Source organism: Caretta caretta, chromosome 5 (genome assembly GCF_965140235.1).
Source record: "Caretta caretta isolate rCarCar2 chromosome 5, rCarCar1.hap1, whole genome shotgun sequence".
In the NCBI taxonomy this organism is placed as follows: domain Eukaryota; kingdom Metazoa; phylum Chordata; order Testudines; family Cheloniidae; genus Caretta; species Caretta caretta.
Window position 1 is genome coordinate 89,721,651 of NC_134210.1, and position 25,645 is coordinate 89,747,295.

General features: G+C 40.6%; 1 protein-coding gene across 7 annotated transcripts in view; it reads right to left on the minus strand.

Moving 5' to 3' along the window:
* Positions 1-25,645, minus strand: part of ERCC6L2 (ERCC excision repair 6 like 2) — a 231,730-nt gene that overhangs the window by 98,135 nt on the left and 107,950 nt on the right. The window lies entirely within an intron of this gene.

Below are 25,645 nucleotides of genomic sequence, written 5' to 3' on the forward strand. Positions count from 1 at the left end.
TAAAATGTTTACTATTACATTAATATATTATATTTTATGTATATATAATACAATATATTTACTATTTAAATATAACATACAAATTGAAATGAAATGAAGCAGTACAAAAATGGAAACTAAACATTTCAGCACTATCAAAACAATGGCTCCAATCCAAAGTTTTTCTGAACTGTTTCCTGGAAAATTTTGAAATGGTCTTTTTGTTCCAATTAAAAATGAAATGTTGGAAATTCCTGTGGAATGGAAATTCTGATTCCTGACCAGCCCGATCTTCTTTGCGCCTGTACCTTAGCTCCAGGGATCCCAAGAAAGAAGCTTCATGTGCCATCCAAGCTCCTATCCCACTGCACGTCTCTGTTCCACCTCTATGAGCCCTTCTGAGTGGGTTTGCATAGGAAACTGTTGTAGAGCAGCAAGCCATGTGCTCAGAAGATACAAAGCCTGACTTCCATGCATAGCAGAACTGCACTGCATTAGATTCACTGTGCCTGGAGCTCACTACAGCAGGATCTGCCCTATTTCTGATTAAGTTAGTGGAGATTATTAGTGGAGATTAGTGGAGATTACTATTTCTGATGAAGTCAGTGGAGATTATATATGCACATGGCAAAGAATAGGGTCAAAAGTGGAATGTGGACAAGACAAAAACTATGGTGTGATGCAAGGATCCTGGGAAAACGTGCAAGATTCCACTGAATGACATAGTTGTACAGCACGTGAGAGAAATTACTACTATTTAGGAAGCATCATTACAGAAGATAGAAGATCAGATACTGAAGTCAGCACCAGAATAGCAAGACTGAAAGACATTCCAGAAGTATAAACATCTGATGAGAAGAGACATAAATCTGAAGACTGAATTCTGACTCTTAAAAATTTATGTTTGGTCTGTGTGAAATTACAGTTGTGAAACACAGACATTGAAACAATTGATAATAAAGTAACTACAATCCTTTGAATGACGGTGTTATAGAAGACATGGCTTGACCAAGTAACCAATGACAAAGTATCGGACATGATTGGAAGCCAGCTAACACTAGTCAGAGATCTTATGAAAAGAATCAATTTCCAGGGCACACTTTAAGAGTTTCAGCAAGCAATGGATATTTATGAGCATTGGAAGGGAAAGTTGATGGCAGAAAAATTCAAGGCAGAAAAAGAAGATCTTTGATGGATAATGTGGTATCCTGGGTGGATCAAAAGGACTATTCATCCACAGAGCGGTTAGCCAAGGATTGTACAGAATGGGATGCTTTACATGGTTGTAAACCTCCAGAAATGGAGATGCCAGATAAGAAGGAGGTGGTCTGTTGACTACACTAACCACAATCTTTAACAGGAAATTGGGTGTATGTTTGGTGAGTGGAAAATAAAACATACCTGGTCATTATCAACACACCCTGAAGCCTCGGTCTTTCCTTACAAAAAAGCTAGAGTCCCATGTGTACACAGTGTATCACAATAGGGGTATGCAAAAATGAAATAACTGAAAACAGATTAGGTTCAGATTTGTCTGACTTCTGAATGAAAATTCAGGTTGGTTCTTCTTTGTTCAGACCAGCTTGCCCAGTAATTACTGACAAGCACTTGTTTTTGCTGCCTCTATTTTTTTTTAAAAAAAAATCCATACTTGGTGTAAAAAATTAAACAAATAAATAATGTAAATAAAATACACAAAAAAATCAAATAGAAGATTGTGTAAAAGATAGCGGGACACAGTGGTTAAACACAGACAAGCCTCCAGATTCTGTAGTTAAACGCCCTTAGCAATTTCATAACAGCTCAGTGAGAGAAGCACCAAACTATGCAGCTATAACTGGAGCAGGTGACAGTGAACTGTCTTGATTACAGTACCCACACCTCAGACATTTGTGCCCTCTGCTCAGGGTCCTTAAGATCAGAGAGCTGCTGCTATCAACACTGACAGGAGGCATCCCGTTTCAGAGATGGATAGCTACGTTAAAAAAAAAGGTTCTTTAAAGTTTATGATGGTGAGTATGTCACATAACATTTGGCTTTTGATGTGATCCAATGTAAATGCAGTGATCGTATTTACAAGATGTAATGGATTACATATTGCCTGTCATGAACTTCTCCTTTAAACTTTTCCTTAAAATGTATTCTTTCCCCCTTTCCTGATACCAGGCTGAAATGAATCCATGTCAACAATCTTCAATAGGTCTGAGGTAGACAGGGATTTTTTTTTTAAATGCTAACTGTTTAGTAAAGTTCAGCTCTAAATTAGAGTTGATTAAAACTCAACACTTTTGCTTGGCTAGAGTTTGTGCAAATAATTTGTTTCCATTTCAGTCAAAGGTTCATACCATATGACTCACCTCTTAAATATAAGATTTGAGAGTAATCAAAATCAAATTATGAACCTCATACCCATCACGTTTACACCCGCTTTTCAACGATACAATTCCAACGACTTCTGTTGAGATAATCCTGATTTACACCAAATTGAGATCAAAGTCAAGTCCCACGTCAGAAGTGAGGAATTTAATTTAGGTCCTGAATACATAGACAAAAAAGGTGCATTTTGCAATTGATTTAGCACCACCGAGTTAAATTGACTGAAAAAACCCTTTAACATCAGCGTAGATACAATTTGGCACCTTTTAGATGAGTATGGGTAGGGCTACAACACAACAAGTTCAAATGCTTAAAAAGCATTGATTGTGATTAAATTATTAAACTACTTATACTACATAATATGCAAGTAAACCACAAAGAGAAGCAGAGAGAGAGATGGTTCTGAGACTCTCAGATTGTGGAGGGAGGAAAATAAATTAGGCTGATTGGGATGGAAAACCCTTATAGATACATGCCCTATATACCACTTTTAAATGGCTCTGGAACTTATAGTGCTGAGGCACATTCTGACACGGATCTACAGAAACAGTATACTCAGAACTCCAGTGTTATGGCTGAATCACGTTCCTTTTTCGTGTCACACACACAAAAATACATGACTTTGTTATAGCTTACTCGAATCTTGAACTGGTGCTCATTCAGCCAAGAGGAAATAAAATTATAGTTTGAAAGAAAAGCCTTGCCCAAGTGAGTTTTGCATGTGGCGGGGTTTTGTGGCAATTGTTTTGCACAGTCTTAACATGAAGGATTAATGTATCAAGTGCAGTAGTGGGAAGGATTCTGGAAGGTGGATGGGCACCAAGGTCTGCAGATGTTCAGATAATGAATGTTTGCAAAGCACTTTGAAGATGAAGCAGTGCATATAAATAGCAATATTCATTATTAGACATCAGGAGTAATAAAAAATAGATATTCTCTTTAGCGTGATGACATTTAAGAGCCCCTTTGCAATGGACCATGGCAACCTCTGAATTGATCTTTTCAAAGGAAGTATTTACCTACACACTACTCATTTTAGTTAAAGTACAGACATTCACTCAATAATTTCAGTTTCAAGCATTTCCAATGTGTTTGCCGAAGAAAGAAATGATTACATAGAAGATACAAGGAAGTTTGTAAAAAGCTACTATAAAGAGACTTACGTTCAATTGTGAGCACCACTGATTAGATCCATAAAAATGAATATGCAGTATTAGTCCTTACCTTAAACCATCTCAAACACAGCACGAAGGCAAGGGGAGTGGTACTTGAGCAGGGACGGGAAGGCAAAATAAAAGGAATTAAACAAACACTGCAGTTTTGAACAGCTAGATAAAAACCTCTGGAGGTTGCAAATCCCAAAGAACCCAATAGAAGCCATAGTCTCTTGTTTCACCACAGAATGCCATATTTGGTTTCGATGTCCTAGAAATCGGGGGCAAATAGAGGCAAAATACATGGAAAAAAGGAGCATGCACTAGAGAGCTAAGTTGTTTTTGTTATAAATAAATACATTTCTGTCTGATGAGTGAAAGGAGTACTGAGAGACTCTACCAATGAGAATGAAATGACATACAGACTGCAAAACTGCTTTTGTTACATGAAATAGTGACTAAAGGGGAAGTGCATGAGACTTATGGCCTTAAATGTGAACTTTTGTCCATTTCCTCATGGATCTTTTAGAGGCATACTGCATCTGAGTGGTCTTCCGCTCTTCCAGTGATGATGATGCATAATGACAATTTTGATGGAGAGCCCAGCCAATCAGGGATGGGAAAAACTTGTAGAACTTGAGGTTCTATGAACCCCTTGAATTGCTCTTAGAAGGCATACAAATTGATCATGACCTTTTCCTGTAACTTAAATATTTAAGGGTGATACAATTTAAAAAACCCATAAAGAAAATATCACCCCATTGGTCTAGTTAAAGGGAAGCCTGTGCTATTGATTAGGAATATAAGGTCTCCCCCAAAAGCTGGGCTCTAGGAATGGCAACCTTTCCACACTCTTACAAACAAACAAGCCACAAATGTAAAAAAGAAATTATTAAAGTTGCAAAGTCAAGCGGTCAGAAGTTAGGAAATGCCAGAATTAAGATTGGCTGCACAATCTTAATTCAGCCTCTTTGTGTATATATATATTATAGTAAATTCTTTAATTACATGATCAAATACTATTTTTTCAATGGGACCTCTGCCTTATTCAGTGCACAAAATGGTTGGTGCTCAGTTAGTGAGGTAACAATATTTTGTTTTCTCCTCATTGTTCAACATGTGGCCCCATGCCTTCTTTACTGTACACTATTGAAACCCTGGTACAGAAACACAATTATTAATTTCCTCATCATGGGCGGTGGGTATCGTAGGCAGGGGTAGGCGGTGCCTTCCCAAACAGCTTAGCATAGCCCCACCCATACTCTGCCCCCAGGCCAGGCCCCCTCCTGCGGTTCCCACAGCGCTCTGCCTTAGCCAGCTCAGGCTAGCTGGCCTGCCTCCCGCTGAATGCACTGGGGCTGGCTGCGCTGCCCGCTGGATGCACAGAGCACCAGGGTCAGAAGCGCTGCCACCCGGCGCACCAGGGCTGACCGCAGCACCTGGCTACCTGCAGCACCAGGGCTGGGGCCCCGCCCCCCTGGCTGCCCGGTGCTGGGACCGGAGGCTGAGGTGGGGGTGCTCTGGGCTCTGGTGGGAGGGGGAGGGCAGATGGGGAGGGGCTGGGCCTTGGGCATAAGGGCTAGCCTCCCCCAATGGCCAGGTCACTAGCTGTCCATGTTCCTCATGATCTTTTCTATGGCGCTCATCACTGTAGTCTCTGAGTACCTCACCCATATTAATTAATATATTTTGGCAACACCCTCGTGAGTTGAGGGGGTGGTATTATCCCCATTTTACATATCGGGAACTGAGCCACAGCTAGATAATGGCAATAAAAGCATCCGCTAATTTTGGGTGCCAATTTGAAGCAGCTAGGACCTGATTTTTCAGAGTACTTAGCATTATGTAGCACTTAATATGCTCAAAGCACTACTCCCACTGACTTCAGTTACACCTATGAGGGCTCAGCACTTCTACAGATCAGACCCCAGGGTCTTTAGTCAGACACAGACACACAATCAGTGACCACTGGTGAAAAGTTTGGTTTAAGTGACTTGCATTTGTAACTTTTTTTTAAATGTCATTTTCATAGATTCATAGATTTTTAAAGCCAGAAGGGACGATTACACCAGATTGTCTGATCTCTTGTGTAACACAGGCCAGAGAATTTCACCAGTTACCCCGTACTGCATTTTACATTAGAGAGGTGTGATTTTTTTAGAAAGAATTCAGAAAAAGAAAGAAATCCACTGAAATGGTCTGGTGAAGAATTGTTCAAAGAGTAGAAGAGCACAGCCTCATTCAGTGCACATAATGAAGGAGGCTGTTGTCTGTAGGGCCCCTGCCTCATTTGTTGCAGTAGTTGGAAGGTGTGTAATGAACGAGGCAGGAGATTGCAGGTAAGAAAAGGATGGTCTTATGGTTAGAGCAACTGGATGTTGTCTGTAAGAACTGGATTCTATCCCTTCTGGAGTGGGGAGCCACGTCCAGGGAGTTCCAGCACTTCCAAAATTTGGGTGCAAATTGGTTAAAAAACAAATAATGACTTTTGTAAAGCCTTGGAACTTCTCTGGTTTTTTTGGTAAATTTTTTTTGGTAAAAACTGAAAACACAGGGCCTTAGAGATCTAGAAGCAAAGGCAATAGGCCTTTCAAAATGATCTTCCATCAAATTGCTCCTATTCTATATCGGGAAATGTCACAAGCTAACTTTTCAGGCAGAGATACACTGTAGTGTTCAGATGCTAGAAGCTTCTTGGGCTCATCAAATGTCTTGATCCAATGTGGGGACCAATACCCTATCTGTCCATTAAGTATCACTTAATCATTTGCATTGCGAGATGGTTTCCCACAATGAAAGCACCGAGCCTTTGAGCATTGCACTCGCTGTACTTTCTGTTTGACCCCAGTTTATTTGTTGCACAGATTACATGATGCAGTTGCAGCTCCCTGGCATCTTTGCTGCTGCTTCCATTAACAGAGCAATTTCTCAGGCACTGAGGACCAAATCAGCCTCAGTCAATAGATGATTTTGAATTGCTTCATTTTGCATACCAATCCCTTAAGGTACGAACCAGTCCCTTAGCGTACAATTTAAACTCCCCAGACTGGCAATGCTCTGTAAATTTTCTTAATTCAGCCACATATTCAGAAATTCCTCTATTTTCTTTTAAATTCTGTTTATAAAAGCAGAAATACTCTGCAATCACTGGTGAGGATAGGCAATTTTGTAGGATTTCCACAATTTGCACAACGTTTTGTCCACTGGTTTAATAGGAGCTGTTAGACTATGCAGCAAGTTATAAATTTTAGCTCCCACTTCACATAGTAAAACCATCACCCTTTTCTCATCAATTATACTAGGAGTAGTTATATACCGTTCCAATCTGTTGATATAGGCAGGCCAGTCCTCTACTGAGCTATCAAACAAGTTCATTTTCCCCAGACAGACATTTTTAACCCTTTTCCCCTTAAATGAGTAGTTTAGTCACAGTCCCAGCTAGTCCCCGAATCATTCTCTATTTCATTGTATTCCTGGATTAGGATTTCATCCTTGTCACCAACTGTTGTCTTTTCCTCTCAACACAACAAAATGATGTGTTTACTAAATATACACAAACACACAAAGCCTAGCTACCTCTATATATGCTGCTTGGGGTGGTTTCTAAAACAGAAAACACACTGAGCACAACTAGAGGGCTCACAAACTATTTAAAAGGATACTACCCAATTCCTTTATACTGCAGTTTACGTTGTATCTCCCTCTGCCATACACACACCTGGAATTGTTTCTATGTACTCAGGAGTACCAATAAGTTTTCTCACACTAACAAAGTATATCATTATATTAAGATTCAGTATTCATTTGTTTTTAACATTATGATAAAATATTTGCCAACAATACTTCCCAACATTTCAGTTGGCTAAAGTGAGGTGCAGTGTCTCTCAGGTTTGGCCCGTCCACCTTTCCATAGATGGAGATGGAGGGTTGGATGGGCCTGTAGACAGATTGAGGGGAAGATGGGTCAGACTTGAGCAGTGATGTGACCCCGTGTGCCACGATTTAGTTTGGAGGTCTTCTCAAACTGGGGGCCCAGAGCAAACTGATCTTCCTCCGGAGTAAGAGATTATTGGGGTCACAGCAGGACAGCCCCATGAAACCTGGGACTGTGGGGAGGAATGGCAGAATAATGGTACAAAAGTGTAATGAGAGGAAAATCCTTCCCTAAGAGACAGGGCAAGGGAACGGTGCTGGATTGTCTGGTTTTCCATGCAAGATTGGGATCTTAATCCCGATCCTGTTGAAGTCAATATGAGTTTTGACATTAACTTCAAATAGAACCTTAGATTATTATAGTGATTGACTTAAATTGGAGTTCTGCTTGAGGAGGGATTGCAGGTTTGGGTTCAGAGGCCTACCCCAAGCTTTCTTGCACCATATAATCCTTGCCATAAGAGTTTAAGTACTGCATAGGGCCTTGTGTGAGTCTTTTGCACATTGGTGACTATTGCCCTATGAGATGGGAGAGGTATTAGCAGGGATTCTCTCTAACATAATGAAAGCTTTTGACAATTGCTTCACTTCAAAGGAAAAAAGAGAGGCCAATACAAGCATGCCCTGTGTTTATCATATCAGTAGGCAGAGGAATTACTAATTAGTTTTGGTTTGGGGCCAAATAAATGGGAACATGGGACCTTGCTTGAAGTGGAAGGGAACTGGCAAGTAGGAACAGAGTGGGAATGAAGATATCATCAGGAGATATGAACACTTCATTTGGGAGGGAATTGGCAGGAGGGAGTGGAGACAAGGGGAAAGGGAAGGAAAGGAGCTGGGGAACTGGAGGATGTGTACTGTTGGTTTTGGAAGAGGAATAACTAGGGCCTTTAAAAAATGTGCCAAGACACATGGCTACGTCATGAAATTTCAGAAAGGTACATTGACATTTTACGAATATGTACATTTAATATTAAACAAACCCATGAAGTTCCCAGGGCCCCACTACTCAGGGCGTTATTCTCTGCTAAGTGCAGCAAATTTAAAACATGCAGTTAAGGTTTTTCTGGGGAAAAGCAGAAAGTTGGAGCCAGGGAAAGGGGTGAGGGAATGCAGCAAACTAGTTCAGCAAGCAGTGAGGCAGAGTAGGAAGAGAAAGGGGAGGCATACTGCTTGCTGAGAGATTTAAAACCACTGCTCCTTTTCACAGTGTAGTAATGCTTTTTACTGAGAATGAGAGTATTCAATAATGGTGTTCTAAGCATTAAAAGTTAATAAACATTACACATAAAATACACTGTTCTCTTTTCTGCACTTCTATTCATAGGGGATCTCCTGCCTCCCTGTAGGAACCTAGAGAATCTCCCTCCGTCTCACGCACACTTCTTTGCCACTGCTGTGTCAGCAGAACTTCTCCCCTTTTCTGACTAAGGGGTGGCACTCATGGGATCCCAAGGAACTCCTATCCAGTCCTCCTCAACCAGAAGGATGGTGTCCTCAACATAAGGCCAACACAGAAAGGGAGTTACACAAACAAAGAAAATTATTCGCAAGGATTTACAAAGCATCCCTCTTTCACAGAATTCACTAGGATTATAGGTAGAAAAGAGATGCCTGGGGAGAGGGATAGAAGAACAGAATGTTGTGCTTAAAGTTTATTTCCAGTTTGTACTCCAGAGTATTTACAGCTTGTCCCTCTAGAGGCCAGCAAAGCATCAGAAAACAGCTACAGTGAAATAGGACCTGATGCTGCCATAGGACCAACTCTTACAGAACTATTATGATTAAAAAAAAAAAAAAAAAGGAGTACTTGTGGCACCTTAGAGACTAACCAATTTATTTGAGCATGAGCTTTTGTGAGCTACAGCTCACTTCATCGGATGCATACTGTGGAAACAGTATGATTAAAGTTTTCTTCCAGCTTTCCAATATACTTCTCTGTGCCTCAATTTTGCCATCTGCAAAATAGACATTATACTTACTTGCTTCACAAAAGGGATGGGAAGCTTAGCTAATAGAATTAATAGGTTTAGAACCTTAAATAAAGGATGTTATAAAAGTACAAAGTAATTTGTGATTTGGCACACAGTACATACATATATATATATATACACACACACACATAACTGATCAATTAATTTTTAGGGAGATACATTTTCTATTCCTCTCTATCTTGTAATGCACTGGACTTAAGTTTTTAATAGGTTTTACTGTATGGGTCAAATTCTCAGAAGTATGCCTGAATAAAGATCTCAGGACTTGCTCTTGTGTGTTTTGATTTGGTGCCAGGAAATATTATCCTTTTAATTAGCAGGTCTATTTCTTTGATAGTGTCCACGTGCCTCCATTGTAATTTCATTTATTCAATTTTTAGTACGGTACCACAGAATCAAGGATAAAGCGAACACACACAGAAGTAGAATTTTCCACAGTTTCTAAGGAGGAATATTTCTGAGACACTGTAGTCGTGTGGGTGGGCAGATAGATGGATAGACAGACAGACGGAAAAGGGAGTTTACTTCATGGGATTCCAATAATTGGTATGTGGTTTACATTCCATTCATCTGAAGGACTCTGATGTTAATCAGAAACATGCTTGGGTTACTGAACTACCACTAATGTTCGAAAACATGCTCTACCTTCAGCCAATGCATTTTTCTCTCATGCATCTTTCCTCTGACACCCACAGCCTCCAAGGAACACTGTGGTCATTTACCACCCTTAGCTCAGCTGCAGCTTTTATAATAGGAATTGCTTCAGAGACCTTTTCCAGGGAAAGGTTTTATAATTGCTAGTTTCAGAAGGTGAACCATTTTATATTGTGGTATTTGAAACTGGCTTTGATTTTATTAAGATAATTTATTTGGGGCCATACAACTCTGGAAAAGCCTTGTCTGGACAGAGTCATGGCGGTCTGGCAGTTGAGTCTGGCTCCTAGTAGCCAGACATTAAAGCAGACACCCAAAGAGTGAAGTCCCATATTCGGCCTCTGGGACTTGCTGTGTGTTGAGTGTGTGCACAACTGAACCTGGAGAAAACACCTCATGCAGAGCTCGTGACAGAGACAAATAACCCTTCAGCCTCACTCTGAGTGAGAGTGTGGACCACTTGGCAATCAATTCCGATGGTCCATTGGATGGGGAACCAGATAATGAGGAATGCATAGCATGGATATTGTACTAATTGGAATTCTGTTCTGGAACATCAATATCAGATACATTTGGGTTCTGTTTATTTTGCCTACCCCTGTAAACCCTACATGCCCCTATTAGTCCCCCAACTCTGCAACTCGCTTTCCATTTCCAGAGTTCTTTACACTTAACATGACTGAATTGCATGACCCACTATGACTTATCTTTTCTGGGCCTGAGCTCACTGATCTGTCCAAGCTCCACTTTCTGTGCTCCCCCACCACACGCAGAGTGCAAGACATTCCTGATTACAGAGGCCCACAAGTGCTCACCATTTGAACTCTTCCATCAACCAGGCCCAGTAGAGAGGAAGAGAGTTGTTAGGAGCCATACCAGAATTCCAGGGGCTCTCCAGAAAGGAAGGCTGGTCTTGTGGTTAAAGTACAAGATTAGGACTCAGGAGAGCTGAGTTCAAGTCGTGGCTGTGCCAAGGACTTCCTGTGTGATCTGGGACACACCGTTTAGTCTCTCTGAATCTCAGTCCCTGTCTATAAAATGAGGGAAATAATATCTCCTTTCTCTCATTATTTGTCTGTGTATCTGGTCTATTTAGACTGTAAGATCGTTGGGGGAGGAATTATTTCCTTGTATAGAAAACAGTATTATTTCCTTGACTCAGCATCCAGAACAATGGGGCTCCGATTTTGGAGGTGTCCTTTAGCAGTTACTGTAGTACAAATAATAAAGGTAAGAATATAGCAGTGTGGGAGCTGGGCAGGGTCCAAGTTTATTGTAAAGGGTTGGGGTGGTGGTTGCACTTACCCCTCCCCTGAAAAGCAATTTTTTTTTCCTATGTACCTCTATGGGACCACGTCCAAGACTCAAACAAAGCTTTTTGTGGTCTAGAGCTATCAGGTCTAAATGGAGTCTTCCTTCTGGTCAAGTCCATCAGAACTGTACTAAGGCAAAACATAACATTCTCCAAGATTACCTCTCTTATACTGTCCAGCTCAAGGAGAGACTGACCAGACACAGAATGCCTTGTTCACGTGTATATTAATGAACTTTGTACTGGACTACCTTGCACAGGGAAATTCAGTTCTGATCTGTCAAACTCTGATTCACCTTGAATGAGCTTTTTGCAAGTCTCATTCACTTGAATTGGCTTTTTTGCAAGTCTTATCATCTCAGGGAGATAATGGAGCTAGTCTGCTTCACTTATGTGTATTTTCAGCTCATACCATATGGGCCAAATTCTGTTCAGTTAAACCACCTCAAACCCTACTCTATTGAGTTCAATGATATTATGCTGGATTTAGACCCATGCTATTGAAAGCAGAATTTGGTCTACATGACTTTATTGTGGGCTAAACCCATTTCCAGCTGGTTTCATGCAAACCTTGTTCAAAGCTTTCTTGTGCCATCCTGTCCATTGAGGTTTCTACCCCCACACAGCAGCTGGTTTGGTCTATTAGCATCCTGACTGAATTCTGGCTTTTGCTTCCATTAAGTATGCCATGATTTATTTTCAGTGCTGGGATTTAGCACACAGCCAGTATTTACTATACCTGCTCTTTGCCATTGGACACCCACAGCTTTTCAGGACAGCTCCATTTAATTATATTGAACATCAAAACATTTTTGATACAAGGAGTGCTTGGATATATCTTTTTTTGGACTGTAATTGCTTTCCACCACATCTGATTAAAGGATGGTGAATTCCTGAATAAACTACAGCTAGAGCACCACAGGGGACTCCTAATGGTACAGTCTGTTCATTTAATCATTCCCCGTGTTTTTTTCCTCTCAGCTATGATCAGACAGCACCTTTATATAGCAAGAACTATAAATGTGGCCTTTAAAGTTTAAGCAGTCAGACCTTAATTAACATTAGGGTTTCCCCCTCTTCTTTCCCAGCCAGCCAAAACTGTTCTAGTGTCAGTGAAGGTTATTATGTTTAAGCATTAAAAAATGCCTAGCTAAATAAGTTGGCTTATTTGCTTTTGCTGATAGTAGCAGTCCACCCACAGAGCCCTTTCAAATCTCTTCAGTGTTTTGGAAAGTGGATAAGGGACTTATTCAGTGACGCACAAGTTTTGCTTGAGCCAGGAATGAAGCGTGCATTTCATGAAATGAGAAATAACCTCAGACCACACACAGTGTAATAGCTGAACTCCAACTCTCTCTCTCTCGCTTGCTCTCGGACATACACACACACACCCTCCTCCTAAAAAACAAGATGAAGACTGACATCTTTAAATCCTTTAAGCATTCTTCTATAACTAACAGCAGAGGGAGGTTTTCAGAGCTTAGGTGGCTCATTGTTAGCAACAAGATGATGAAAAAATGGATTACTACAGTATGTACATACCATGCTGAAGAGAAATCACAAAAGGCCTTCACCATCTAAACACAGCTTTTAAGAGGAGAAACTGCTAGTCCAAATGTAATTGTTAAAGCTACCTTTAGTGTGTGGGACAATGAAGGGAAGACAAAAAATTTTTCCCTCTGACAATAGTGTTGGTTCTATTTGCAACCTGTTTAGTTAAAATAAAATCAATGAATACTTCTAAATTATTTCCCAGAGTAATACAGTGAAATAAAACAGAACGATCGTAAGTATATTACACACACAAAACTCAGATCCCTTTCTCTTCAAAGCATGGGACCTATGTGTTGTGTTTGGTGAAGATAGATTACACACACCCCCCAACCTTTTCCATAGCTGCTACTCCATATCTATTATTACAGCTCCAGGGTTTAACAGTGGCCAATGTATGCCACTTATTTGTTGAGCAGGTCAAGTCCTGCTCCTGTCTTAGCTTACCCCCAACATATTCTTTGTGCTGGCCTATGCAAAGTGTTAGCTTCATAGTGTTCAGCAGGAGAGGAAGTCTCATGCATCAGAATTGTTTGCTTTGTCAGAGATCAGTAATAAGACCATCCCAAACTCAGCAAATGATATGTACGCTACCACATGGCACCATATATAATTATGCAAACATATAGAAGTGTATATAAATATATATACACACAAACCCAGATAATAAGTGCCAGGACCTCCATCTATAGTTAAGGTTGCTTAACACTTTCCATTATAAGACCCAGTTTTCTGTTGCTTATAACTTTGACAAACTCCAATCATTAACACGGAAATTTTCCATGGTCGGTTGAATTTTTCTGGGAAATTTCAGTGAAAACAGGTCAGCTGTTGCCAAATATGAAGTTAAAATAGAGCTACCTTGTTCTTGGCTTAATAAAATTTCATTCAACCATTTCACTGAGGACCTATAGTGCCTTGTAGGGAGGTGGTGTGGTTCCCCGGTGCCCCGGAGAGGGACGAGCTCCACCAGACACCAGAGAGGGCAGAGCCAGAGCACTCCAAGCCCGCCCCTCAGAGGGTCAGAGGCCGGACAGGAAGTATAAGAGCCCAACCCCAGAGCTCACTCAGGAGTAAGCCGCTGGAGAGATCAGACGCCTCTGGCCCAACTTCCGCTGGGGAGACTCCAGTAACCAGTGGCAGACCTGGAGACTGGCCTGACCAGCCGACACTTGACGCGGATCAGCTTGTGGGAGAGTTGCTGAGCTTACTGCTTATCAGCTACCTTGAGGACCCACTGGTGATTGACCCCCCTGAGGACACCACCTTAACCTAGGTACCTCTAGAGGGGGAGTTGGGAAGTAGCCCCGGGGCAGCTGACCTGAGTCTGGCTGCAGTACTGCCAGAACCCATGTCAGTGTGTTGAGGCCAGGATCCCCACTGACACAGCAGCGGGCCTTTGGCTGCTGCTAGGGCCCAGGGCTGGGACACAGTGGAGTGGGTGGGCCTGCGTTCCCTCCCACACCAAACGCATTGGTGGCAGTCTCCCCCTCTCCCAGGCTGCTCTAAGCCTGAAGCCTGGGCTTGTTAACTGTTACTTGTGTTTGCTCAGCCCTGCTGGATGACTTGAGCCTGGACTCCTGTGGCCCAACTGATTCCCCAGAGGCCAGTGCAAGGACTGAAGGAGGCGGTGTGAAAAGTTGCCCAAATCTGGCCAAGTTATAAGCCTCTAATAATTTCAGGCTGCACATGCTCAGTAGAAGGTTGTTAGAGGCTGGCAGGTAAATTCTCTGAAAATTCCATCTGTACTGATTGTGGTCTATCCCCACACAAATCTGCCATGCTGACCAGACTGCGCGTAAACCATTCTCACAGAGCAAATGAGCGTGCTCCTCCAATCCAGGGGCCGTGCAGGACTTTTCCAGAAACTTCTCCTCTTGGCACCCAAAAGTTGCTGTGACACCAGAACTGAAAGCAGGGAAACACTCTGTTCCATGTCCCCAGTGCCCAGAGGTTTTTAGGTAACACAGAAAGAAGGCAGAAGAAATGGAAAAAGCCACCTGACTAGCTTGAATACAAAAGGGTGAGACAGAGGCAGGATAGAGGGTACAGTGTGGGGCCAGGAGGAGCAAAGGAAGAGTGGGACAGGCTGGGGGTTAAGAGCAGAGGGGGACAAACAGGCTGGCAGAAACCAGGCAAAATGGTCTGTAGCCACTAGAGCACATACTTCTAGAACTTGGACTAGAACTCAGGATTCCTACATCTCAAATCTCAGGATCCCAGGTCTTCATCCAACCTTGATTTAAAAATATCCAGTGACAGAGAATCCACAATAGTCCATGGGTAAATTGGTCCAATGGGTAATTACCCTTCAGTTAAAAAGGTGCTTATTTCTAGCTTGACTTCTGCTTCCAGCCATTGGATCTTATTATACCTCTATCCGCCAGACTGACAAACCCACCATTATCGGTTTTCTGTAGGGATTCCATTATGCATTATAAACGTAAGTCCTCCATTAGCCTTCTTTTTGATAAGCTAAATAGATCGAGCTCCTTGAATCTTTGACTGTACAGCACATTTTCCAATCCTTCAATCATTTTCATGACCCTTCTTTGAAACGTTTCAAAGATCTGAACATCCTTCTTGAATTGTGTACATCAGTACACCACAACTGGTTACAGTTTTCCACAGTAGCAGTCGCAGCAGTGCTAATACAGAGGTAATATAGCCTCTGCTAGTATTTGATAGTCCTTTGTATATACATCCAAGGATTGCATTTAGCCCCTTTGGCCACAGTGTTGCACTGGAAACTCAAGTTCAACTGATTATCCACCTCAGAGCCTTTTTAAAGTCACTGTTTCCTAGGGTACAGTCCCCCATTGTGTAAGTATAACCCACATTCTTGGTTCCTAGATTGACTCTACATTTGGGCTTATTGAAACACATGTTGTTTGCTTATGTCCAGCTTTCCAAGTAATCTACATTGCTCAGGAGCAGTGATCTGTCCTCTTCATTATTTACCATTCCCCAGTCTCCTAGTTATTTGCAAACTTTGTCAGTAATGATTTTGTGTTTTCTTCAAAGTCACTGATAAAAATATTAAATGGTGTAGGGCCAAGAACTGATTCCTGTGCTTCCGCCACTAGAAATACACCTCTCGATGATTCTCTGTTTATAATTACACTTTGAAACTTATCAATAGTTTTTAATCTATTTAATTTATGCTAAATAGATTTTGTATCATTATAGTTTCTCAATCAAGATATCATGTGGCATCAAATCAAATGCCTTACAGAAGTTTATTAAACATTAATGCTTTTATCAAATTTGTAATCTCATCAAAAACACATTAAGTTAGTTTTACAGGATCTACTTTTCATAAACCCATGCTGATTGGCATTAATCAGATTATCCTCTAATTCTTTGAGTCCTACATCAGCTCTTCTATTATTTTGCCTGGGATCAATATCAGGTCAAGCCTCTATCTACCCAAGTCATCTAATTTACCCTTTTAAAATATTAACACAACATTCACTTTCTTGCGGTCCTCGGGAACTTGCCCAGCATTCCAAGATTTATCAACACTAATAGTATAAAGAGCTCCTCAGCCTGTTCTTTTAAAACTCTTTGCTACAAAGTTATCCGGATCTGTAGGTTTAAAAATGTCTGTAGCTGCTGTTTAACATTCTGCTGAGTGACTGCTGGAATGGAAAATATTTCATCATCACTTGGCATTTACCTAAATACAGAACAAAAATATTTCTTGAACACTTCTGCCTTTTCTGCATTACTGCTGACAATTCTGTCATTTCCAACCACCAGGAGTAACAGAAAGCACAAGTCCTCTCTGCAGTAATGCTTCCCTATGGTTTTTTCCCTTTCCCTTTCTTTTAAACACATATATGAATACTCAAAGAATCTGCTTACGACATGGTTGCTCCCAAATCTGTTTACAAGAACGGGTTCAGTTTGCAAATGTCAAAGTCAGATTCAAGACTCACTGAATTTGTCAGACCACTCTGTTTATTAGCAAAGCGCTTTGCCAATGCACCCAGATATATGTGAGCCCCCTGCAAAAGCTCAAGCTAACTTATTTATACAGATAAGCCAAAGCCAATTTAACATAGGAGACAAAAGGAAGCAGAAACTGACAAATATATATACATATCTTATTTGCATACTAACGTTTACCAATCTCCTAGCTCAGTAGGAGCTCTAAGTTAATTAGTTTGAGGACCCATTGTCTCACACTCCTTAACGTTTCTCTTTCTGACAACTATATTTCAACAAACCTTTCAAGCAGCATTTCTTTAATGAATTTAATTTCAATATAATTCATTCTGCTTTCACACAAAGCATGGTTAAGATCCAGTCTACAGGACAAATCAAGCTTAGAACATCATCACATTTCCCCCTCTTACATTCGTAACAGGGGTCAGTAACGACATTGTTGTAAACAGGCTCCCAGCACAACTGTATTTGTAGTGTAGGCAGGGTCAGATTTCTTATTAGTTCACCAAAGTCCTATTCTTCCCAATCAGGATACAAGTAACTATAAATCAATGAGGATTATTGGTATTTTTTGAAAGGGGAAGGGGAGAGAACCTGCACACCCCTGGTGAGCAAAGAGAATTAGTTGAGAAATAAGTAACTGAAAACTTTTTAACCTGAAAGCAATGATGAAAAGAGCCCTCCTCCTCGCAGTTGATTTCTATTAAGGGAATGAGGTGATAACCATTATGAAACCATTCCTTTTACTGTGAGGCTATTACAGATTCCACATAACCAATACCTCAATTGCAATCATGCAGGAACGTACCAGTGGAAGCTGCCCACATTCCACTCTGCCATAATCCTGTAACACTAAACATTAAATCCCCAAATTGCTCTTTACTTCCAAACCTACCCAGATGATAATCACAGATTTCCAAGAAGACAAAGGGTACCTACAAGTAATAGTTTCGGTGAAGGTCAAGCGCTTCCTTTCCAGCCAGTTTAGATTCCAGCTTAAATATATACAAATCTTATTCATGACAAAAAAGGGCATATACATATCCTCAGTGCACTGGAACTAGTATTATTTACAGCTTTATATAATGCCCATAGGTATAATATGTCATAATCTAAGAGGAAAATACATACAGAGATAATCTTAGTTTAAGACATTTTCTTGTGGAGTAGGTTAACAGACAACTAATGCACTTCTACATATAAATGAGAGTTGGTGAATCAATGAATAAATTATTTTTATACAATCTATGAAAGTTTGGATTTATTTATACATATGCCTACTTACAGAAACAAATGGGTCTGCATCCTCATTCCTTGATTGCTTCAGATAGCTCTGCTCATTAAAACAAGAGCTGGTTTGTGCCAATGAACTCTCCCTATTTGGGCCCTGATTGTGTAATTGACTGCATGCAGATACTCCCTTACACCCATATGGAGTGATAAGAATAATCTAAAAGGAATAAGGTGAGCTACCATGAACCAAATCTATCCGCTCCTACCAGCAAGTACCTTATGTTTAATGGTATCAGTCTCTGTTAAATCTAATGGTGTTTATGTGGACATCTGATCTCAATTGTTTTGATGCTATCAGAAACCAATGAGACCAACACCATCTCCACACCACATCCTGGTCTGATGTCCAACTGATTTATGTCTGAGCAGTGAAGAATGTCAAATGGTACTCCAGTTGGCTTGCTACCATTTTATCGAACTCCCTACCTCCAGAAAGGGCTATAAGTAACAAGGTTGTTAAAGTCAAACACTTTTTTGAGTTTCAGAGGAACAGCCGTGTTAGTCTGTATTCGCAAAAAGAAAAGGAGTACTTGTGGCACCTTAGAGACTAACCAATGCCACAAGTACTCCTTTACTTTTTTGAGTAAGGACCACATCATTTTTAAGGTTTGCCAGCAGCTTGCTTGCCATTAGGGAAACTATAACAATCAATAAAGGACCCACGCACTATGGATGTGGGGTGGAAGAAAAAAATCATCACTGATGAGCCACAAACTGGGGGAGTGGTAAATAATGAAGAGGACAGTATTGCATCTGAGTTTTGGGCTCCCCACTACAGAAAGGATGTGGACAAACTGGAGAGAGTCCAGCGGAGGACAACAAAAATGATTAGGGGGCTGGGGCACATGACTTATGAGGAGAGGTTGAGGGAACTGGGCTTATTTAGATTGCAGAAGAGAAGAGTGAGGGGGGATTTGATAGCAGCCTTCAACTACCTGAAGGGGGGTTCCAAAGATGACGGACCTAGGCTGTTCTCAGTTGTGGCAGATGACAAAACAAGGAGAAATGGTCTCAGTGGGGAAGGTCTAGGTTGGATATTAGGAAAAACTATTTCACTAGGTGGGTGGTGAAGCACTGGAATGGGTTACCTAGGGAAGTGGTGAAATCTCCATCCTTAGAGGTTTTTAAGGCCCGCCTTGACAAAGCCCTGGCTGGGATGATTTAGTTGGGGCTGGTTCTGCTTAGAGCAGGGGGTTGGATTAGATCACTTCCTGAGGTCTCTTCCCACCCTAATCTTCAATGATTCTATGACAGGTCACTGATTCAGAGTGATCTGGATCACTTGGTAAGCTAGGTGCAAACAAACAATATGTGTTTTAGTATGGCGAAAAGTAAATGTATTTATCTTGAAGCAAAGAATGTAGACCACACTTACAGGATGCAGACTCTACTCAAGGAAGCAGTGACTGAAATAGATTCGGGGATCATAGTGGATAATCAGCTGACCACAAACGCCCAGTGTGATGCTGTAGCCAAAAGAACCAACACGGCTGCTACTCTGAAACCTTCTGGCATTGGAATTTATGACTATGAGAGGAGAAATGTGGGGCCTGGGTCTGGGTCCATCTCACAGATTAATATTGCTTCCCATAAAGCCTGCATAAGTCAAAATCACAGGATATTCAAGTTTTCTTCTATTCCTCTGTTGAGGCTACTTTTGTTGTCCTGTGTAAGGGAAACCTCCTTCTTCAAGTGTCCCAATTGGTTATCATAATTCTAAGCGATTCAAAGCCTTCAAGATTGCATCTAAAACACCAGGGGATATAATAAAAATGGTAACAGAATGCAGTTTCAGAAAGGTGATGGAAATACATCAGACGCTTATGCCAATTTCTTGTAAAGCCTAAACATGTTACTATTTCATCATATTTGTTAAGTACAGCAGCTTCCTTGCTCCAGGTACTTAAGTCAGATTTCCCATTTTAGTTTTCAGATGGCATCCAGTTACAATAAGTGCATAATGGCTAACACAGAGACAAAGTGAAGACTATAACAGCTTCCCATGACCTAAAGTGGAATCTGCTCCAGATCAAATTTAAGCTTATTTTCCAGTGGGCACTCATCCAGACCACAAAAACCACCACAGTTCACAGACTGCTGCTGTGTAGCGTCAGTGTCCAAGGTTTTAAAATTTCATAACATTTACCCTTCACATAAAACAATTTATACACTATATTCAAAGCAAAATCCTGGTATTATTAAAACCGTGTTAATTTTGAGATTTCAAAACCTACAAGCATCAGAAAATTCACGGTTAAGGTTCCCTTGGCAGCCCTATACCTGGGCCTCTTGTAGCTACACACTATGCTAAAGTCCTACATTACACGACCCCATAGCACTGAGCTGCATGACACACGCTTCAGCATAGAAGGCATTAGGATTGCTTATCATTCAGCAATTTTTCTACTCCTGGAGAAATAATTTTTCACTAGATTTAATTTCAGTCAATATGTTTCAGAGTGTAAGATGATTACTTGTGGGTAAGAAAGAATTCCCTCACCCCATACATAGTGTATGCAACACTAGTAGGGGACGAGACATGGACCAATGGTCAGATCCAGTATTTATTTATTTACATTTATTACACACAAAGACATGGAATGCATACAGACATAGGCATACATGCATATTTGTTTTACATGCAAAAAACCCAGCAAGAAATCTTATACCATGTTTTCCATCTCCAATTTATGTAGTCCTATTAGGTTATATTAGTTTAGATGCAGAGGCTCTAATACAGAATAGTATGGCAGGGTACTTACAATATGTATTTCAGATATGACTAAATAAGAAATTACAGTTTATATGACCTCTCATGGCATTTAACAATATAAGTGATCTAAAACATAGTCCATGTGCATGACACATGTACAAAGGTGCAGGGTTATGGTTAAACACTATCTTAATTATGCATTCCTTGATTTTGAGAGCTTTATTTGCAGCCTTAGTATAGCATTAATGTAGAAAGCCATAACTACCTGTTGTGGGTCATTTACATTCAGATCCTGTACTTGCTACTTCTTTTGGCTGAAACACCTGTGGGGCAGATTCTCATGAGCATACAGCCATCCTTACTGGCATAAAGGTCAGGGGGAGCACACAAGTACCCTCCATCCCAGCACAGTGTCAGAATGCAGGTTGGGGACTGCAGGGACTTGTCTCAATGCACTCCTGGCAGTTCACATGGCCCCAAACTCCCTCCTCACTGGCCCACATAGTGGGACAAACAAGCAATAGGGCTTACACTAGGAATATGGCCTCCTCATGTGCATTAGAGAGCTCCAGAAGGCATTCTACATCCGTATACTAGTAGCTATTAAGGCAAAATGCTTGCCAGAGTTCCTTCAGGGCTGGTCCTGCTGTACACTGCCCCCCTTAATGCAGGCCAGTGTGCAGTAGGCATGATAGATACCTTTATATTTTACCTAGAACCTAATGAATGTGCCTTCTGGGTAATGGAACCATTAGTGCAAAGATTCACATATCTTCTTTGGGAAATAACAGGAATATAAATGAAAGAATAATTTTTCATTTTCTGTTTCTCAAGATTTTAAGCGTACACCTGAATACATGTACATTAGTAACACTTCTAAATGTTCTTATATTTACACTACTGGCTGATCAAAAAGTTCATCTACAAGCATGTCAATACTTTAGATGTGATTTGTTTATTTCAATAACTATGTTACTAGCATTCAGAAGATATTTAAAGCTTACATTTTGAGTGTTTACTTTAAATAAAAACAATATTTGGGGTACCACTATGTCCCTAGCGTGGTATAATATATACATGAAAGATGGTCATATACATTTGTCTTTAGATTGTGAAGCATCACAGTCTGACATTTAATCATAATCCCCTGCAGTCATCTGCTCTGAATCATTTGAGCACAAATTATTAAAAAGGTAATTTGGGTGTTAGAGATTTGAAGCTATTTTGCATGTAAAGTAGTCGTCACTGAAGTCACAGAAACTGGATGTAATGATTTTATAAAAAGTTGTCAAGAAATGTATAGGGCTTTGTTCTGACTAGATCTATTTAAATACACAGCCCTCTAAGATGGATCTGAACTGTGCATATTTGATCTACGGCATGTCAGAAAGGCATACGGGCGCATACTGCCATAAACAAGAATCTAGACAGGCTCAGGTTGCAAGAGGCAAGCTGCATACGCCGCCCCAATGCGGGCAGTTGCCCCAGATAGAGAGGATTTATTCTTAGGCAGCAGGTGGCAGTACCACATTACGCTTCCCCCAGCTATTCCACTTTATCCAGAGCTACACAGAAACCCCGCTGATGGAGACTGAATGTGGTATGTATTGAATAAGTTTGTTTCACCACTGTCTTGACTCAACCCACTTTCTGGGCAGTGCCAGCTGGCGACAGCCCATCTAGCTGAGCTGGAGTTGTAGGTGGCTTGTGCACTGTACTTTCCCACCAAACAGATTTTCCACTGCCACAGCTTGATCTTGCTGGTTTATGCCATACTTAACATTAGTACCATATAATAACACCTCACAATGCGTTATGGGACTTTTTTTGTCCTTCACCAGTTGAGAAGTTCCTGAGGTGAAGGACAAAAACCCTTACTGCTAACATTTAACAAACTTCTGAAGTAAAACAGAACCCTTAAGTAGTTACAACACAGCTAAGTGCCTGGAAACAAGAACAGCAATATCCCAAACCAAAACAGAATTCCAAACAGAAAAAGGCTGGCAATATGCCACAGTAACAGCTATACCATTCTCACCAAGGTCAGGTGTCATAACTGTCACAGTTCAGGGCAATTGCACTTGTATTCCCTCTCTGTAGTCCCTCAAGGACAGACACTCTTGGTTCCTGGCTCCTAAGCCATCACCTCTTTTGGGTGGAGATCCGTCTCTCCCCCTCCCATCTGGGGATTTTCCAGGCTGTACAGTTTCCTGCCTACACTTTGTTATCCCCATCAAACCACGCTGCCTAAACAGGCCAGTGTGTGTGCTTTGCTTTCTCTGTAAAGGCTATGAACAACATAATTGCCAGCAGTTATGACCTACCTCACAGCTCTTTATAAGCAAGAACATTTATTCTGAAGATAAAAGTATTACAGAGAAAACATATAAAAATAAAGTTTCCTATACACATGCTAAAAGATTACCAGAGGTCACTCATCAGTCTTACGGCGATTCAGTGGGACAAAGTGCTTCCAACCCTTCCCAGGAAAGATTGGGGACTCCCTTGGATAGAGGGTCCTGTCCACTTACTGGATCAGACAGAAGACCCTGAGTCCTTAAACACAGGTGATTTATCCAAAAGTCCTTTGTCTGCTGTCTCTAGAGAATCCAGTTTGAACCAGCACATGAGAGCCTCTCCAGGTGGCAGCCCTTCTTTGGATGTGTTACAGCCTGAGTGAATTTTCCCAATCACCCCACACTGTTCTTAGTTCCTGGAGGAGCTATCGTCACCCTCCTGCATGGAATTACACATCATCCCTGGCCCACAATGATATATACACTTAATATAGGAAGATCTCCCAAAGATATTGCAGAAAATTGCTCTATCTATCCATATCTGGGGATCAATCCAACACACGGAACAGAGAGAGCCAAACAAAATAATACCACCATCTAGCTCTTACATAGCACTTTTCATAAGTAGATCACAAAGGAGAACACTGGCTCAGTTTCTTGAGAACATCCAGAATTCTGTTGACAGTGCTTGTGCACAGAAGAAACACAAGTCTGGTTTGTGAACAATAATGACAACTATGAGGAGCAGCAAACACGCCACTGTATAAGTAGCTGTTTCCAGAAGAAGTAGCGGCTGTACAATCAGAAAGCCACAGTGGTTCAGAAATAATGGCTATCAATAGATACTAGGGCTGTTGATTAATCGCAGTTAACTCAAAAAAAAATAATCAAAATTAGATTAATTGCACTGTTAAACAATAGAATACCAACTGAAATTTATTAAATATTTTGGATGTTTTCTACATTTTTAAATATATATATTTCAATTACAACACAGAATACGAAGTGTACAGTGCTCACTTTATATTTTTTTATTATAAATACTTGCACTGTAAAAATGATAAACAAAAGAAATAGTATTTTTCAATTTCACCTCATACAAGTACTGTAGTGCAATCTCTTTATCATGAAAGTGCAGCTTACAAATGTAGGTTTTTTGCTACATAGCTGCACTCAAAAACAAAACAATGTAAAACTTCAGCGCCTACAAGTCCACTCAGTCTACTTTTTGTTCAGCCAATTGCTAGGAGAAATAAGTTTGTTTACATTTACGGGAGATAATGCTGCCCACTTCTTCATTACCATGTCACCTGAAAGTGAGAACAGGCATTCACATGGAACTGTTGTAGCTGACATTGCAAGATATTTATGTGCCAGATGCGCTAAAGATTCATACGCCTCTTCATGCTTTGGCCATCGTTCCAGAGGACATGCTTCTATGTTGATGATGCTTGTTAGAAGAATAATGCGTTAACTAAATTTGTGACTGAACTCCTTGGGAGAGACTTGTATGTCTCCTGCTCTGTTTTACCCACATTCTGGCCATATATTTCATGTTATAGCAGTCTCGGATGATGACCCAGCACATGTTCATTTTAAGAACACTTTCACTGCAAATTTGACAAAATGCAAAGAATATACTAATGTGAAATTTCTAGAATAGCTACAGCACTCAACTCAAGATTTAAGAATCTGAAGTGCCTTCCAAGATCTGAGAGGGGTGAGGTGTGGAGCATGCTTTCAGAAGTCTTCCAAGAGCAACACTCTGATGCGGAAACTACAGAACCCAAACCATCAAAAAGTAAATCAACTTTCTGCTGGTGGCATCTGACTTATGATGATGAAAATGAACATTTGTCGGTCTACACTGCTTTGGATGGTTATCAAGCAGAACCTGTCATCAGCATGGACGCGTGTCCCCTGGAATGGTGGTTGAAGTATGAAGGGACATATGAATCTTTAGTGTACCTGGCATGTAAACATCTTGCGACCCCAGGTACAACAATGCCATGCAAACACCTGTTCTCACTTTGAGGTGACATTGTAAACAAGAAGCAGGCAGAATTATTTTCTGCAAATGTAAATAAACTTGTTTGTCTGAGTGACTGGCTGAACAAGTAGGACTGATTGGACTAGTAGGCGCTAAAGTTTTACATTGTTTTATTTTTGAATGAAGGTTTTTTTTTGTACATAATTCTAAATTTGTAAGTTCAACTTTCATGTAAGGAGATTTTACTACAGTACTTGAATTTGGTGAATTGAAAAATAATTCTTTTGTTTTTTACAGTGCAAATATTTGTAATAAAAAATAAAGTGAGCACTGTACATTTTGTATTGGGTTGTAATTGAAAGCAATATATTTGAAAATCTAGAAAACGTCAAAATATTTAAATAAATGTTATTCTATTATTAACATTGCAATTAAATGCGATTCATTT